Source organism: Lepidochelys kempii, chromosome 1 (genome assembly GCF_965140265.1).
Source record: "Lepidochelys kempii isolate rLepKem1 chromosome 1, rLepKem1.hap2, whole genome shotgun sequence".
NCBI classification, from domain to species: Eukaryota; Metazoa; Chordata; order Testudines; family Cheloniidae; genus Lepidochelys; species Lepidochelys kempii.
In genome coordinates, this window is record NC_133256.1 from 47,553,534 (window position 1) to 47,569,119 (window position 15,586).

The 15,586-nt window shown below is 39.4% G+C and overlaps 1 protein-coding gene across 7 annotated transcripts in view; it reads left to right on the top strand.

Annotated features, from left to right (window-relative positions):
- The first annotated feature begins 970 nt into the window (after positions 1-970).
- PDS5B (PDS5 cohesin associated factor B) overlaps positions 971-15,586 on the top strand; it is a 257,931-nt gene continuing 243,315 nt past the window's right edge. For 4 of the 7 annotated variants that reach the window (XM_073341612.1, XM_073341603.1, XM_073341640.1 and 1 more), the window contains exons 1-2: positions 971-1,121; positions 6,025-6,120. The gene's annotated coding sequence lies outside the window, so the exon portion shown is untranslated. Of the gene's footprint in view, positions 1,122-1,694; positions 1,895-6,024; positions 6,121-15,586 lie in introns of those variants that run through there. The other 3 variants (XM_073341622.1, XM_073341621.1, XM_073341631.1) reach the window with 2 other exon arrangements.

Consider the following 15,586-nt stretch of genomic DNA (forward strand, 5'->3'; position numbering starts at 1 on the left):
GATTATTGATGGATTAAAGTAATAGAATCATAGGGTTGGAAGGGACTTCAGGAGATCATCTAGTCCAACCCCCTGCTCAAAGCAGGACCAATCTCCAATTTTTGCCCCTGATACCAAATGACCCCTTCAAGGATTTAACTCACACCCCTGGGTTTAGCACGCCAATGCTCAAACCACTGAACTATCCCTCCCCACTCTTGCATATGGTCCTTGCTTTCTGTCTTTGGTGAGTTTCAGAGTAGCAGCCCTGTTAGTCTGTATTCGCAAAAAGAAAAGGAGTACTTGTGGCACCTTAGAGACTAACCAGCCACTAGTACTCCTTTTCTTTTTGTATTTGGTGAAAGTCCAAGTCACTATAGTGAGGTATTCTGCTAGTTCAAGAATTCCGTGCTAGGATCTGTAATAGTTTAGCTTGTTGCTTTTCCTCCTGATTCATAGTCTGGTGTCCTAGCTGTTGGGCTATCATCTTCTTTGCTTTTTCGTTAGGGGATGGGTGTTTCGCTTCCCTTGCGGGAAGTTAGCGTTATTGCGCCCAGGCAATAAATACGTATTATAGAGCTGGATCACGCTTTCGCTCGGGTTTACTTTTTAGCCCTCTAGTGCTTGGCAGGGGAAAACAGGGTTTGCTGTGAGGGCAGCAGGAGTTTAGTTTTCTGTACGTTGCTTAGGTGGGGGGAATCCGAGTCGGCTCTGCTCCGCAGCCTTTATGGCTGAGTCGCTCTGCAGCCGCCGGCGCTGGTTTGCACAGCGATATGCGGGGTCTCACCCCTTTGAGGGGCTAGGTGCCTGGCTGTGGAAGTTGTTTCTGTGTGAGTCTGGCTCGCTCTCCCTCCGCCTGCCCGCGCCTGTGCGGGGCTCTGCCCGCGCCGGCCGGCAGGGGGCGCTGCTGCTCCGCCCTGCTGCCCGCTCGCCTCTCTCGGCGGTTCCATTGGAACAGCCGGAGACAACTTGGCGCCATTTTGAAGCCGACAGGCAGAGCGGGGCGAGCTGCGGAAGGGGAGGCGGCTAGAGGCGATTGGCTGCGGCTACGGCGGCGGCTCCTCTCCGAGCCCAGAGCAGCGGCAGCGCGGAGCGGACCCGCCTGGCAGCAAGGAAAGGCGGCGGCTGCTGCTGCAGGGGAGGTAAGGAGCCCGGCAACGCGGCTGTGCACCCCCAACCGCCCCCCACGCTGTTCCATTTTCCTTTCTCCCCCGCTGCAGTCGGGCCGGAGCGGCGCCAGCCCGGACCATGCTGCACGGCCAGTGTGTGGGGGCGCCCCCCCCCCGCTAGTTGCTCCCCTCCCCCCGCCGCCGCCCCTGCGCGATCTCCAGCCTCTACATACTAAACTTGGCGCCCCCTCCCCTTCCTGGCTGGGGGGGGTCGCAGCGAGGGGGTGACCTTGGCGGGGCTTTGCCCCCTCCCCCGGAGTTGGTGGCTGGTGCTGTGGGTCGTCCCCCGCCCATTCCCCCGTGGCCTGGGCTCTTGCTGTGTCCCTGGCGGACGGCGTCGCTCCCTCAATGTGCTGGTGGCTCCTTGTGGCGGAGCCGTGCCGAGGGGGTTAACAATTGTGATTCCCCTGGCGCTGGCTGTCCCCTCGCTGCCCCGGGCAGCTGGCCTAGCCCCCGCTTAGCGGCAGCCGGGGTTCCCGCAGCCCCTTCGTCCTGCTGCTGCTCGAGGTCGAGAAGCGGGGAAAAGACCGCATCTCACTCGCTTCAATACTCTCCACTCCCCAGTGGTCGGAGGCTGCTCAGCTAGCGGGAGATGGTGACTGAGGACGACCTGGATTTGCCGGGTCACTATTTGCAGCAAACTCGTTCCCTCATGTTGTCTGCTTTTTAACCACCTTCTGTTGGGGGGGAGGAGTAGATATGGATGTTTGGTTACTACATCTGAAATTTTACACTTGAATTACCAGGTGAAGAACATTTTGTGTTTAAAATATGTATTGAGTCTCTGGTCATGAGTCTGTAACTTCATGCTGCTGCTGCAAATAACTCCCTTTCTGTTCTTCAAAACAAATCAACAATAAATGATGGTGTACAAACCTGAAAATTCAACTGCAGTAACTGAGCTTTTACAGGACAGGATTTTACTCTAAAAGAAATAATGAGATTCCGAGTTGCATGGGTTTTGACTTTTAAATAGTTACCTATTGATAACTATTTCTTGTTGAGTGTTATATTAACTCTGGTTTAACACAGTTACTGAAAGCCACGCAATTCTTTATTTGATTTCAACACTTTATGAAGTGATGGGGAGGCACTTTTGCCGAGTTCAGTGTCTCTTCATTAACTGTGAAATAGATAACAAACAAGGTAGAAAATTTTAAACATTGAGGATATTTAAAGTGGAATACATCTCAAATCATAGAATATCAGGGTTGGAAGGGACCTCATCTAGTCCAACCCCCTGCTCAAAGCAGGACCAGTCCCCAGTTTTTGCCCCAGATCCCTAAATGGCCCCCTCAAGGATTGAACTCACAACCCTGGGTTTAGCAGGCCAATGCTCAAACCACTGAGCTAACCCTCCCCTCAATCTTTGACTTCAGGGTGGTATGCAGTGACATACATTTTCACATTCCCTCCCTCCAAACCAATTAAGTTACAGTCTTCTTCCTGAAAACAGCAGGTTCTAATCTATTTGATCAGAATTGGTATAGTGCATTTCATGTGTAAAATGCTATACAAGTTCTGTGTATTTTGTTTTAAATTACTGTGGAGAATAGTTGAAAAACCTTTTAATTTTTTTTTTGAACAGCACTAATTGTGCTTAGCTAATCAAGGTAGAATTGAATTAGGAGTTGAAGTAGAATTAGGAAAAGCTATTTCACTAGGAGGGTGGTGAAGCACTGGAATAGGTTACCTAGGGAGGTGGTGGAATCTCCATCCTTAGAAGTTTTTAAGGCCTGGCTTGACAAAGCCTTGGCTGGGATGGTTCAGTTGTGGTTGGCCCTTCTTTGAGCAGGGGGTTGGACTAGATGACCTCTTGAGGTCTCTTCCAACCCTAAGCTTTGATTCTGTGAAACATTTGAATATATATTATGCACAAACCACCTAAAAAAATGTATGGTTGTGTTAGAGAATCAAGAAATGATGTGCTCTTTTTGACTGTAATGTGCCACGTGCTCACCACCTACATCTGAAAGCATGTGCAGGAGAAAACAATTGTAGTTAGCCCTACACCTTGTGCCTAAGTATTCAACCTATTTTCCCTTGTGCCCATGTTTCTTATTCTTATAGGTCAATGGTAATACCTAATACTTCATTTACACTTTTTACTAGTATACCAATTGGTTGGTATACCAAACTGTGGTTCTGTGTGTCTTGTCTGAGAAGAAGCTGGATAAACTAAAGTTGTGGAAGTGTGAATGTCAGACTCTTATGTAGGAAGTTCACATGCTAAAACACATTTTGAAAAAGTCAGTCTTCAAAGTAGAGGTTTAAGTTGGACGGTTAGGAGAAATCATTAAGGTTGAAATAAAAAAATGTAAATTTCAACAATTGTCAATGTTTTGAAAAGGAAAGTTGTAAAGGTGTAATCCTTTACTCTTGACTCTCTCACATGTACATATTTTCTAGAGGCAGTGCTGCATATCTGTGACTGATAACAGGAGGTTTTTCTGGTGGTATATATTTTTTGTGTCTCACTCTTGTTTTATCTTTGTTTTTCTCTTCTTTCTCTGGTCTCCCTTTCTCTGTCCTATTTTTATTTGTTGAGCACTGATATTGGACTTCATGCTGTACAAGAGTATAAGAAAACATTTATAGCCTAGTTCAGACAGGAGCACAATTTATACATAGTAAAATGATTATAATGTAAAAGTGTTGAAGTCTAATAGTGATAATAATTGAAAGGCTTCTTGGAGGAAATGTTTTCTGAGGTTGGATTTGGAGGAGACAACATACTCCTTTTGTGCAGCAAGTGGAGTATTTTCAAAGGGACAACTTGGAAGAAGGCATGAAGATGAGTGGAGGGAGGATCCAAAGTGGGAGATTAGGAGGGTGATTTTTAGGTATAGGAAAAGAAGGGTAGGAAAAATGAGAGCAAATTCATAATCTTCTCTTTGTTTGCCCTCCTTGATGCTATTGAGCCCCAATTCTTTTCTAGGCTTTCCTTCCTTTACTGTCTCTCTTCCTTCAGGTTTCAGAGTAGCAGCCGTGTTAGTCTGTATTCGCAAAAAGAAAAGGAGTACTTTTGGCACCTTTAGAGACTAACAAATTTATTTGAGCATAAGCTTTCGTGAGCTACAGCTCACTTCATCGGATGCGTTCTTTTCCTTCAGACATCCTTTGCCTCCTCCAGAATAGTTCTAAATTACTGTCTAGCGGCAGTTATAGTGCGTAGCACTTTGTGCTGATATGACAGTTCATCATCCTTTCATAGGTTTGTAAAAATAATGCAGTGTCTGTGTATGCAATCATATAACCAAAAAAAACTCCAGAAAGAGTGAGAAGTTTGAGAGAATTATTTTAAAATCAGTCCTGAACTGTGGCTGATGTGTGAAAAATTCTGAAAATTCATTGTGTATTAAAAAGGTTATTAAGCAGCCTGGTCCTCCTCCTGTGAGAGTAGTGGGGAATGCGTTAGGTTGCCTTATTTTATGGACAGTGCTTGAGTGGCATTGACAGTTTCTGGAGGGAATTGTGCAGACATCAGCTGGAGAAGAATTGCCAGAACAGAGGGCCTTTAAGAATGGACTCTCTCCTCTTCCCTGCCTCCAAACACACCTGGAAAAGCGAAACCATTTATATTTGTGTGTATATGTGAAGATAAAGGTGTATCTTTATTAATCCTCTGGTCAGTGAAATTATCGGTTAAATGTTGGTCTCAGAGGAATTTTGATTTTCTGTTTAGTTTTTAAATATGGTAGAGTATGCTTAATGCATTTTAAACAAAGTATTGATACAAACAGTAAATGAGTTTGAGCGTGAGATAAACAATGCAATCCCTCGCTAGCAAGAACAAATGTGTGTATATTGTGATTTATACAAGTAGCTATTCTAAAGTTCTAAAAGATTTCACAATAAAAATAAAATGTACACAATTCATACAAAAACTTAAACTACAACAAACTTAATCTAAAGTAACTCCTGTTATGTGATGTAATAAACAAAGAATCAATGCAAAAGCATAAAGAACTCAGCCTTCTTAAAGAACACCAGTCTCTTCCCTCACTCCTCCTACCACAGATTGCCTCTCCAATCCCACTCCAAAGCATGAGAAAATAGGTAGGCCTTGAAGCATGTCCTGAAAGTCAAGAGTTGTGGTGTTCTGGAAATGGGGGGGTGAAGTAGTGAATTCCGGAGTTGGGGGCCTTTGGTGGGGAATGTCCTGCCAGCAGCCCCCTTGCTTTTAAATTGAGCATGTTCCAGCTCTAGTGCCTCAGCTGATTGTAACTTTGGTGTAGTTTTTGTGAGAGATGGTAAAACAACAACTCCCCATCAAAATTAGATGGGTTATGTTGGTGTTAAATTTTTTTTTATTTTATTTTATCTGAGATTTTCTAATGCAGACTTCTGAATCAGAGTGATCTTCCATTGGGATCACTAGGACTATTAACAGACAAGGGTCAGTGTTAACATAACTGATACAGAATTGGGGCCGTAAGCAGTACCTGAGAATGCAGTCTTTTGGTGTTTGTGGATTACGTAAACATAGAAAAAAATTCAGTTCCAAGAGATGAAACTGGTTCACTAAGTAGTTTAATGTCTTATAAACATTGTAAATAGTATGTGTGACAGAGATTGAGGCATAGAGTAGACATTTTTTACAGTAAACTGTATTTTATTGTCACGGAAATGATACATATCTATCCCTCACAAAGACTCTTTTGGTAATGTCAGCTTTTCCCACTAAAGTGTGGTGTTCTGCCTAACTTTAATAGAAACCGTGAAATGGAAGTAAAGGATAAAACCTCCTGGGTTTCCTTTCCTTCTATCAGAATTTTTAAATGAAATTGAGTCCTTCAAGCAGGAAAATATAAATTGTGTGTGTGTGTTGCTCTCAACTTTGTTTTAATTTACACTCTCCTCCCTTTTATTGCAGGTCTCATAAGATACGCAGTTGTCAATGCGGTGGGGGTGGGGGTTGGATGTGTGCCACTCTGTGCAGATCTAAGAATCTGATGACCCATCTTTAGAAGTAAGTAGTCAACTGCTTGGAGAAACTCTTCAGTCCTACTGCAGATTTTCCTCAAGAGTGCCATTTTTTTTATACGTGTGCCACATCTGCTGATGCACTTCTTGATGAACTTCTTAATGAAAAAATAAACACAAGTGTCCTTAAAGTCCAGAACCCAGATCATCCTTCTTTTAATCCCCCAGTGCTCTAGTTGCCTAAATTATCACTCATACCTTTCCATGTAAAGAGGACGAGACCCTCACTAGTGAACTAAAAGCCTAGTTATCACTGGCTTTGGAAGGGCAACTATTGAATGGACTCCTCTCCCATTGTACTAAGAGTTAGCGTAGTCTGTTGCTTTCAAAGCAGTTCCAGCCTTTGCTTCTCTGTCAGTCAAACCCAGTTTATTCTTTTGGAGAGGACTATAATACATTTAAGCCTGATATCAATTTCTGAGATAAGTTAAACTAGAAAAGAAAAAAATTGACACTTAATTGTTCAAAAATTGAGAGATTTCAACTCTTGTGGCACTAAGTGGATGCAAGTCATGTAATTTGTAGGGAGTGTCCAAACATTTCTTTAAATATACAAACTCTCCATGTCCAGTTCTAAAACTCCTTTGAATTTAACTTATTTGCTTTACTTTTCTTAGCCGTGGTCTACACTACAAACTTATGTCGGTATAACTATGTTGCTCAGGAGTGTGGAGAAAACAACTCTGAGTGATGCAGTTATACGGACCTACCTCCCGATATAGAGAGTGTCGTATTGATCTATGCCCTCCCGTCAGTGTAGGTAGCATCTTCACTAAGCACTATTGCGGCGCAGCTGCATCGCTGTAAGTATAGACATGCCCTTAGTGTCTATAGACTGCTTCTGTATATATTTTCGTGGATATTGCAAATAAAGAACTTTATTTTCCATAGATTTGGCAAAGTGTATCCCACACAACTCCGTTTTGATAAAAACAAAATGGGCAAAAGTTGTAAGTTGAGAATATGGGGCAAAAGTGCATGTTGTGGAAGAAACTTTGTTTTAAGCATCCTAGTGAACTTTGTGAAACAAGCAGAAGTTTTTCTGTGCTTTGATTTTTTTTTATTTTTTTTTATTTTATGTTAAGCATATCTGTTATGTGACAATGTGAAGATTTTAGGTGGCTTAGGGTGGACTGATTTAAATCAAGGTGATTTAAATAATGATTCAAATGACCAAATGGAAAGCCCCAATTTAAATAAATTTTTCTCTTTGTACTTCAGTTTTTTCTAAAGAAAGGTGTAGTCACATTTGGTTGACATAACCATTAAAATGTTGATTAATTTACATTAGATTTGGTACATCTCTTTTCTGCCTATGAGGGTAAACTATAACTATTTAAGCAATTATATAGCTTAATATTTTCATATTGATTGTATATTTCTAAAAAGAAAGGAGTACTTGTGGCACCTTAGAGGCTAACATTATTTGAACATAAGCTTTCATGAGCTACAGCTCACTTCAAGCTTATGCTCAAATAAATTTGTTAGTCTCCAAGGTGCCACAAGTACTCCTTTTTCTTTTTGCGAATACAGACTAACACAGCTGCTTCTCTGAAACCTGTATATTTGTAGTACGTTAGAAAATGATGAATGATGTATTGCTTGTTTACTAGATAATTAACCCTCTGCTCATGATTTGTGTCAAGCTACATTAGAACAGTAACTGGAGTTTAATTAAACACACAACAGCATATCAGATTTATTTTTATTAAATCAAAACAAGCTCACAATACAGTACATGACCTGCTGTTCCATATTCATAAAGCTTGACCTCACAAGTTAAATGTTTTTCCCCGATTCTTTCTTTAAAAATAAATATGCTTAATTAAAGTGTCTATCACTTTTCTATATAATTTAAATGTTTTGACAGATTATAATAAATTTAGGCCTTAACTTATTTTGTATTAAATTCAGATGTAATTTTAAGCAGGTGTATTTTTAAAAAGAACCATATTATAATTTAAATAAAAGATCTGATTTAAATAAAATGCTGTTTTTGACTTTAAAAAAAGCATTGACTTTTTTATTCACTGATACACAATCATGATTTTGCTCTTAGCAGCCTGCAAGACATTAGTAATTATTTTACTGGTTGAAATGAGTGTGAAGCTTTCTGATGGCTAAGCATTTAGGGACCTTGTTTTCCTGTGTATAGGAGTAATCTATTTTAAAGAGAATAAATTTTGCTAGCATCCATTTTTAGAATTTCTTTATGGGGTGTGATTTGTGCGCTTCTCCCATTGCTTAATTTGAAGAGGCAAAGGCTTTTGGATGGATTGCCCTTTTTTCCATTCCGGTGCCTGGTACTGATACCTGTGGATTCCCTCCCGTCTGGGCAGCTTTAAGCATGTGATGGGGAACTAATATAAGCTAATAAGTGAGATTTATTAACATGTGGTGCTATATTACTGGCTGGGGGTAGAAGGGGGAATTTGGAGGGCCCCAGATAACCACTTCTTTATTCCAGCACAAACTTTTCACCTCTAGTTGAGCTGAAATCCTCTGGCATCCCCCTCAGGGTTTTGGTGGAATTAGGTTGAAGGAGTCAGCAGGTTAGAGGTGTGTCACGGTTCCTCCCCCACTCTGAACTCTAGGGTACAGATGTGGGGACCTGCATGAAAAACCTCCTAAGCTTATCTTTACCAGCTTAGGTCAAAACTTCCCCAAGGTACAAAATATTACCCCCGTTATCCTTGGACTGGCCGCTACCACCACCAAACTAATACTGGTTACTGGGGAAGAGCTGTTTGGACGCGTCCTCCCCCCCAAAATACTTCCCAAAACCTTGCACCCCACTTCCTGGACAAGGTTTGGTAAAAAGCCTCACCAATTTGCATAGGTGACCACAGACCCAAACCCTTGGATCTGAGAACAATGAAAAAGCATTCAGTGTTTTACAAGAAGACTTTTAATAAAAAATAGAAGTAAATAGAAATAAAGAAATCCCCCCTGTAAAATCAGGATGGTAGATATCTTACAGGGTAATTAGATTCAAAAACATAGAGAACCCCTCTAGGCAAAACCTTAAGTTACAAAAAAGATACACAGACAGAAATAGTTATTCTATTCAGCACAATTCTTTTCTCAGCCATTTAAAGAAATCATCATCTAACACATACCTAGCTAGATTACTTACTAAAAGTTCTAAGACTCCATTCCTGGTCTATCCCCGGCAAAGACGACTACAGACAGACCCAGACCCCTTGTTTCTCTCCCTCCTCCCAGCTTTTGAAAGTATCTTGTCTCCTCATTGGTCATTTTGGTCAGGTGCCAGCGAGGTTACCTTTAGCTTCTTAACCCTTTACAGGTGAGAGGAGCTTTCCCCTGGCCAGGAGGGATTTCAAAGGGGTTTACCCTTCCCTTTATATTTATGACAAGGTGTATTGTTCTTTATGAGGTGCAGGTTGCCCGATGCAGTTGGGACCATGTGTATCTTACAGTGTGTATCCTATTAGTGTTTCTGTAGTTAAGGTTGAAGAGATCTAATTTTAAATTCCATGTTTTCATGCTCATATAATTTACTGAAAAAATTACCTGTTTGCTTGAAGTTCATGTATGTTCTCAATCCTTTTTTTTTTTTTTTTTTAAAGCTTGATAGACTTCTGTTTGGCTGTTCTGAGCATTCAAAACATTTTACACATGTTTTTTCTAAACAGAATTTTTCGGAAGTACTATGTGTAATCCATATAAACTCGTATGGCTTTGTAAAAGCACCTTTAAACTAAGTTCGTAGTTCTCATAGGCTCATTAGTCTTAAGGAGATATGTGAAACAGGATGAGGTAATCTCTTTTTGCTTACAAAACTCTATCTGCTGATCATGGCTAAGGAGGTGACAAATTGTGGCTGTCCTTCCTCTTCACTAACTAACTTGCCCGTTCCTTGCCCTAACTACTGATTGCCCCCCCCTTTCCCCACCCTGTTAAAAAAAAAAATGTAAAACAAAAAATGACAACATTTAACCGATAAAGCTGTGCTGAGTTTTCACCTTACTAATTTTTATGTTATATTGCATTTGTCAACCTTTTGTCTGTGTCATCAGGGCAGGGATTGTGCTTTCCTCTGTGTCTTTGTCTATATGCATACAACTTGTATTGTTTAATTAAAATTGTTTTTTAAATTTTATTTAGCAAATTAAGCTAAATTGCTTTTTACCCCAGCTGCGTAAGTAAGTTTTTTATTTGTACAGTGCCTAGTAAAATGACTGTAGTAATTGGGGTCTTTAGGTATTCATATATAAATTAATAAAAATTGAGACATGCCTTAGATATATTTGAAGAAAAATAGGCAAATTAGAAAACATAGTGTATGATATATGTATGTTATTTTCTATTATTAACAGCTTAGGAAGGTGCAAGATTTTAATAAGCATAGGAGTACAAGTATTTTGGGCATCGTACAATTAAATAAAAGTTTAGGCTTAAGATGAACCAGATTAGTTTTACCTGAGTGGCATATTTTAATCAGTGTCATTTTTTAAAAGCATCATACTGTCCTCTTAAACATCCCTTGACTCTACTGGCATCTTTGCCAAACACCTCCAGTCATGCATGCCACCATCCCAGATGTTTATCTGGATGTGTTCAATTGTACATTCAATTGAAATTTTATATGCTCTCACCTATATGGCCAGAGGGCATTGCACTCACTATAGGAAAAAATAAAAAAATTGAAGCTAGTCATTCTGAGGTGCCAGGTTAACTGGGCCCTGTCCAGTGGTACCTTATTACTCAAGTAATACTTCTAAAGCCTAGATTTTTGTTTGTGGAGTTGGAGGAGAGATCAATATTCAAGAATGATCTTGGGTCCTGCAATTTTAAATTTTTAGTTTTTCTTCTCCACGTCTCCTAGATTTTTTTTGCACTTCTTTGCTCTCATCCCTTTTTAGCAGATTTACCCTTCCCTTATATGTGGGAGGATGGAGGAGTTTCTGGGATCTCCCTGTTCCCTTTCCTTCTAGCCTATACCAGTGCATGTCTCTCTGGTGTTTAGGATAGGAGTTTTAAGGCTTTCTGATTTTCGCTACCCTGTTTGTTAACTTTACTAACACACCATTATTGCTAAATCTTTGTGTTAGGGTTTGATTGTGCTGGTGTGACCTGAACCAAGGAAGGAAGGAAAAAGCAAAATGTTAAAATGAATTTTTACTCACTCCTGTATTTTACATAATCTCCCTTACTCCACAGACCTGAAGAAGAGTTATGTGTAAGCTTGAAAGTTTGTCTTTCACTAACAGATGCTGGTCCAATGAAAGCTATTACCTCAACCACCTTGTCTCTTTTATTCCCTCTCATTTGTTTAGGGATTTTAAAGGGGGAAAATTCTTGTTTGAGTTTCTCAAATAGAATAAATGTATTTGAGGAGTTTTAGGTGGTAGCTCTCAATTCTTATGTTCTGTTATTAAAGACTGATTCTCTTTCCCTAAAAGACCAGTCAAGATGTACACACAAATGGAGAGAAGATTTATTTATTTTATAGTAGTATCAAGAGGCTATTATTGTACTAGTTAGTGTAAAAACAGAGAAAGCTCTCAGTTCACTGACACACTGAGTAAATTGCCATGCTCCCCAGAGGAAAAACATCCCCCAAAGGGAAGGCAACTTTGTCCTCTCAAACTCAACCAATCAGCACAAAATCCTTGGTAGTGCATTAACTTGCATTTCCTCTGGTCTGTTACTCAAGCAATTTTTAAAATTACCCAAAGCCTTGAAAACCCCTAATTAGCAAGTTTTTCTGAACTTAGTTTACAAATTCATTTGGTTCTGTTTTATACTCTATTTTAAAAATTTCTCATTATAGATTTAAAACAACCATCCTGGCACCTATTGTCCACTTTGGACAGTTTAAAATTTCAGCCCAGGATGGGATTTAACACATCTTCCCTTTGTACCCTTTCATTGTTGTTCTTTTTCAACTAGTTGCGCTGTTAAAGTGATGGTTAAGCAATTTCTCCTCCCCAGGGACAGTTCAGAGGATCAAATCTGATTGCCATCTGAGGTCTGCTGTCAGTAGATTACAAAAGTAGTAGGCAGTCTTCTCATTTCTATTTGTATGTTACCTTCTCCACTTCAGTTATTTCCCTCACTGTTTTTCTTTTCCAAGTTTTATTTTGTCCTTTCCTTCAGATTTCTTTCCTTTTCTGTGGTCTCAAACCTGATACTACTGTTGTGTATAATACTAAATGTGCTTAAGCACTACAAAGATCAGCCTTCAAAGACGTGACATGCAGAATAATGTAGAAATGTCTGAGACTTGTATATTGAAACAAAGATTGTGCCTGTGTTTAACTCATTAAAAGGACATCATTATACACTATTTTCAGTTGATATGTAAAGAAAAGGGTGATATTTCAAGGCTGGAAAAAGCGGCAAACAGTTGTACTCCACTCTTCACTGCAGCCCAAAATAGTTTGCCTGACTACAAACTATAGGGAGGATTATGCCTTTGGTTTCAAGTTTATAGCTGTCGTCTATTCGGATTGTGAAGTTTTTGGTTGACACAGAAGCATGTGTGGTGTTCCCTTCACTTTCCTCCATTTTACCAGAAACTGAAAGATTTTGAGAGACAGGGATGAATTTTCTGTGAGAGACTGTTGGCTAAGGCAGTTGTCCTTATTGCAAAATCAAGTTCCAAAAGATTAGTATTAATGTTCCAGCCCTTGGTTCTACTTTGTTTGCTGCCCGTCTAAAACTCTAACATTGTCTGACTGTATCAGGATTTTGCACTCCCTAGAATGGAAGGTTTGAAGTTTTTGTAGTGTTCTCCTGCCTTCTCAAGGATACTGATGAGTGGTCTGGCTTGAGCGTATTTGTGTTAGCTAGGCTAGCTGCAGTGTTTAGGTGGGCACCTGACCTGATTAGAATCTGGTATGATGAAAATTCATTCTGGATCTGATAGTTCTCTGCTTTTCTTGAAAATGGTGATCTCTCTGATACAGGGTTAGGGAGTGAAGAGTTTTTAAAAGGGGTGAATTCTGGTGCAGTTTTATTGGACTCTGTTTTAGGAGTAATTATTTCTGAGGTGTTGCCCAGTTGAACTTTTCAGGAGAGGACATTGCAGAATTCAAATGGCCTTCTCTTCTCCACTCCTTCTCCCCCATTTCCACCTTCAGCCAAAGAGATGGATTGTGAATATATTAACCAGAGAAGTTAGATGGCACCAGGACACATCCAAATAGATGAGCATCTCTTTCATTTGATTGGTTTAATTAACTTGGAATTCCTTTTGGAGACCTTTGTCAGTGCATCCTGAGGCCTTGAAATACAGTTTTTGAGAAGAGGATGGTAGTGGTACCAAGGACTTTTTGTGGTTAGAATGAGCTTCTGGAACTATTTTTTTTTCATTGTATTCTTGGTGAAGGATTTGACAGTTTCAGATACAAAACTCTGAGCCTTTAGAAACAGCCTTGTTTGCTTTGCCTTCTGTCTCTAAAAGGATAAATTTGAGGTGATGCTTGCTCTGGGAATAAAAGCTGAACAAGGAAATGACTTCCTCCCAGGCATTTCAAGCTCTTTAAATTCCCATCATAAACCAGTATGTAATCTCATTAATCACATTGCCTAAAGCCAGAACACACTTATCCAATCCCTCATTTCAGGCCAATGCTACCAACTACTACTACTGTAATTAGATCTGTATTTAAACTGCTTAAACATACTGATTAATAAAAATGTAAAGCTAAACAAATTATACAGTAAAGGAAAGACTGTTTTAAGACCACATTCACAAATGGAAAGAAAACAGATTTACGGGCATGGGCTTTATAACTCAGTGGAACTCCCAGTCAACAGCTTGAAGTATATATATCCCTAATAATTTAAACTGCTCTAGAATAGTCCTGAGATCAGGAAGCACAGTTCATCATTCGTTCAATGATACAGTAGGAATCTGCAGAGGCAATTTCATAAAAACAAATACATCTCGCAGATGAAGTAAGTTATTGAATCTAGATTTCATTAAGCTTGTTACTGAATTGTAATATATTGAATCCTGCCAAGCTTAGTCGTTATGGATTGAAATAAAAAAATCCTATTTGTGTTCCAAGGACCAAGAAGGAAAGTTGAATGCTATACATGACTATTACAACTGTGTGTTTATCATGGCTGTACTTATAGCAAAAACTGACATTTTTTTAAATAAAAATTATGGTTTCTGCCTCTGGCCAGCTTGCCACTAAATAACTCCTCCATGAATTTTTGCAAGTTGGTTCTTTGTAAGTCCCGTGTAGTGGAGTAAATTTTTAAATGGTTTTAAACCATAGAAGTATATCTTATTTTTCTCTTAAATTCCCTTGACAAACAACTTAAAATATTCTTTGGTCTGACTTTTCCTTTAACTAAACTATGAATTTTGCACTCTTTCCCATAATACCATCACTCTTCCAATCTTGATGATGCAAATAAGAATTACTTGCTAGAGTTTCTTATTTAAGAGGTTAGATTTTAAACTCTTAAAACTTTGAACCTGTTTATTGAGACTGGTGCCTTCAGTACATTTTGGAATTACATAAAAAAATTACATACTCCTGCAAAATAGTACCTGTGGATGTAATTTGATCTAGTCGCTTTAAATTTTGCATGAGTAAACTGAATGAACCACCGATCTCTGTCTTTATACTCTAGTAATTAAAAAGAAGTACATGACCTGTTTCAGATGCAGTTTGAAGGAATAAAACTACTCATATACCAATGTGGAAAATGCAATATAATTAATACATTAGTGTAACTGATGGTTATCACAAAATAAGTTCTGCTTAAGGAATAAATCTCTTAAAATATAATTTAATGCAACAAGGCTTCTGTAACAATTTCTAGTGTATGGTTTTTAGAATTTGATACAACAAAAAGGCATGTTAAAAAAGATTAATTATATGCCTAATCCTGGAACATGTGGTATGGAGGGTCAGCTGCCTGCCCATGCGCTAGACTTCCTAACATCAGAGCCATAGTATTTGTGTTGGTTTATATGTACATACTATACATTACACACACAAAACTACGTTAAAAGAACATTGTTAAAGGTGCAAAGTCAAGCATTCAAAAATTAGTAAATACCAGAATTAAGGAAGCCTCTGCTCTGAAGATAGTTAAAATCATCATGGGCTTTTCTATGGTGCTTATAGTATCTGATTGCTTCACAAATATGTATTTATTTATCTTCACAACACCCATGAGTTGAGAGGTTGCCTTATTGTCTGCATTTTACAGATGAAGAACTGAGAGATTAAGGTCAAAAGTTTCCACTGATTATGGGTAGCCAATTTGAGACACCTGGAACCAGATTTTTCAGAGTACTTGGCATTATATAGCATTTTATATATTCAAGCAGAGCTCCCATTGATTTCAGCTGCAGCTGTGAGTGCTCAGCACTCATGTAAGTTAGACCCTCGAGTATCAAGTTGGATACCCAGAAAATGAGGAACACGCAGTTAGTGACCGCCTCTGAAAAGTTTGGC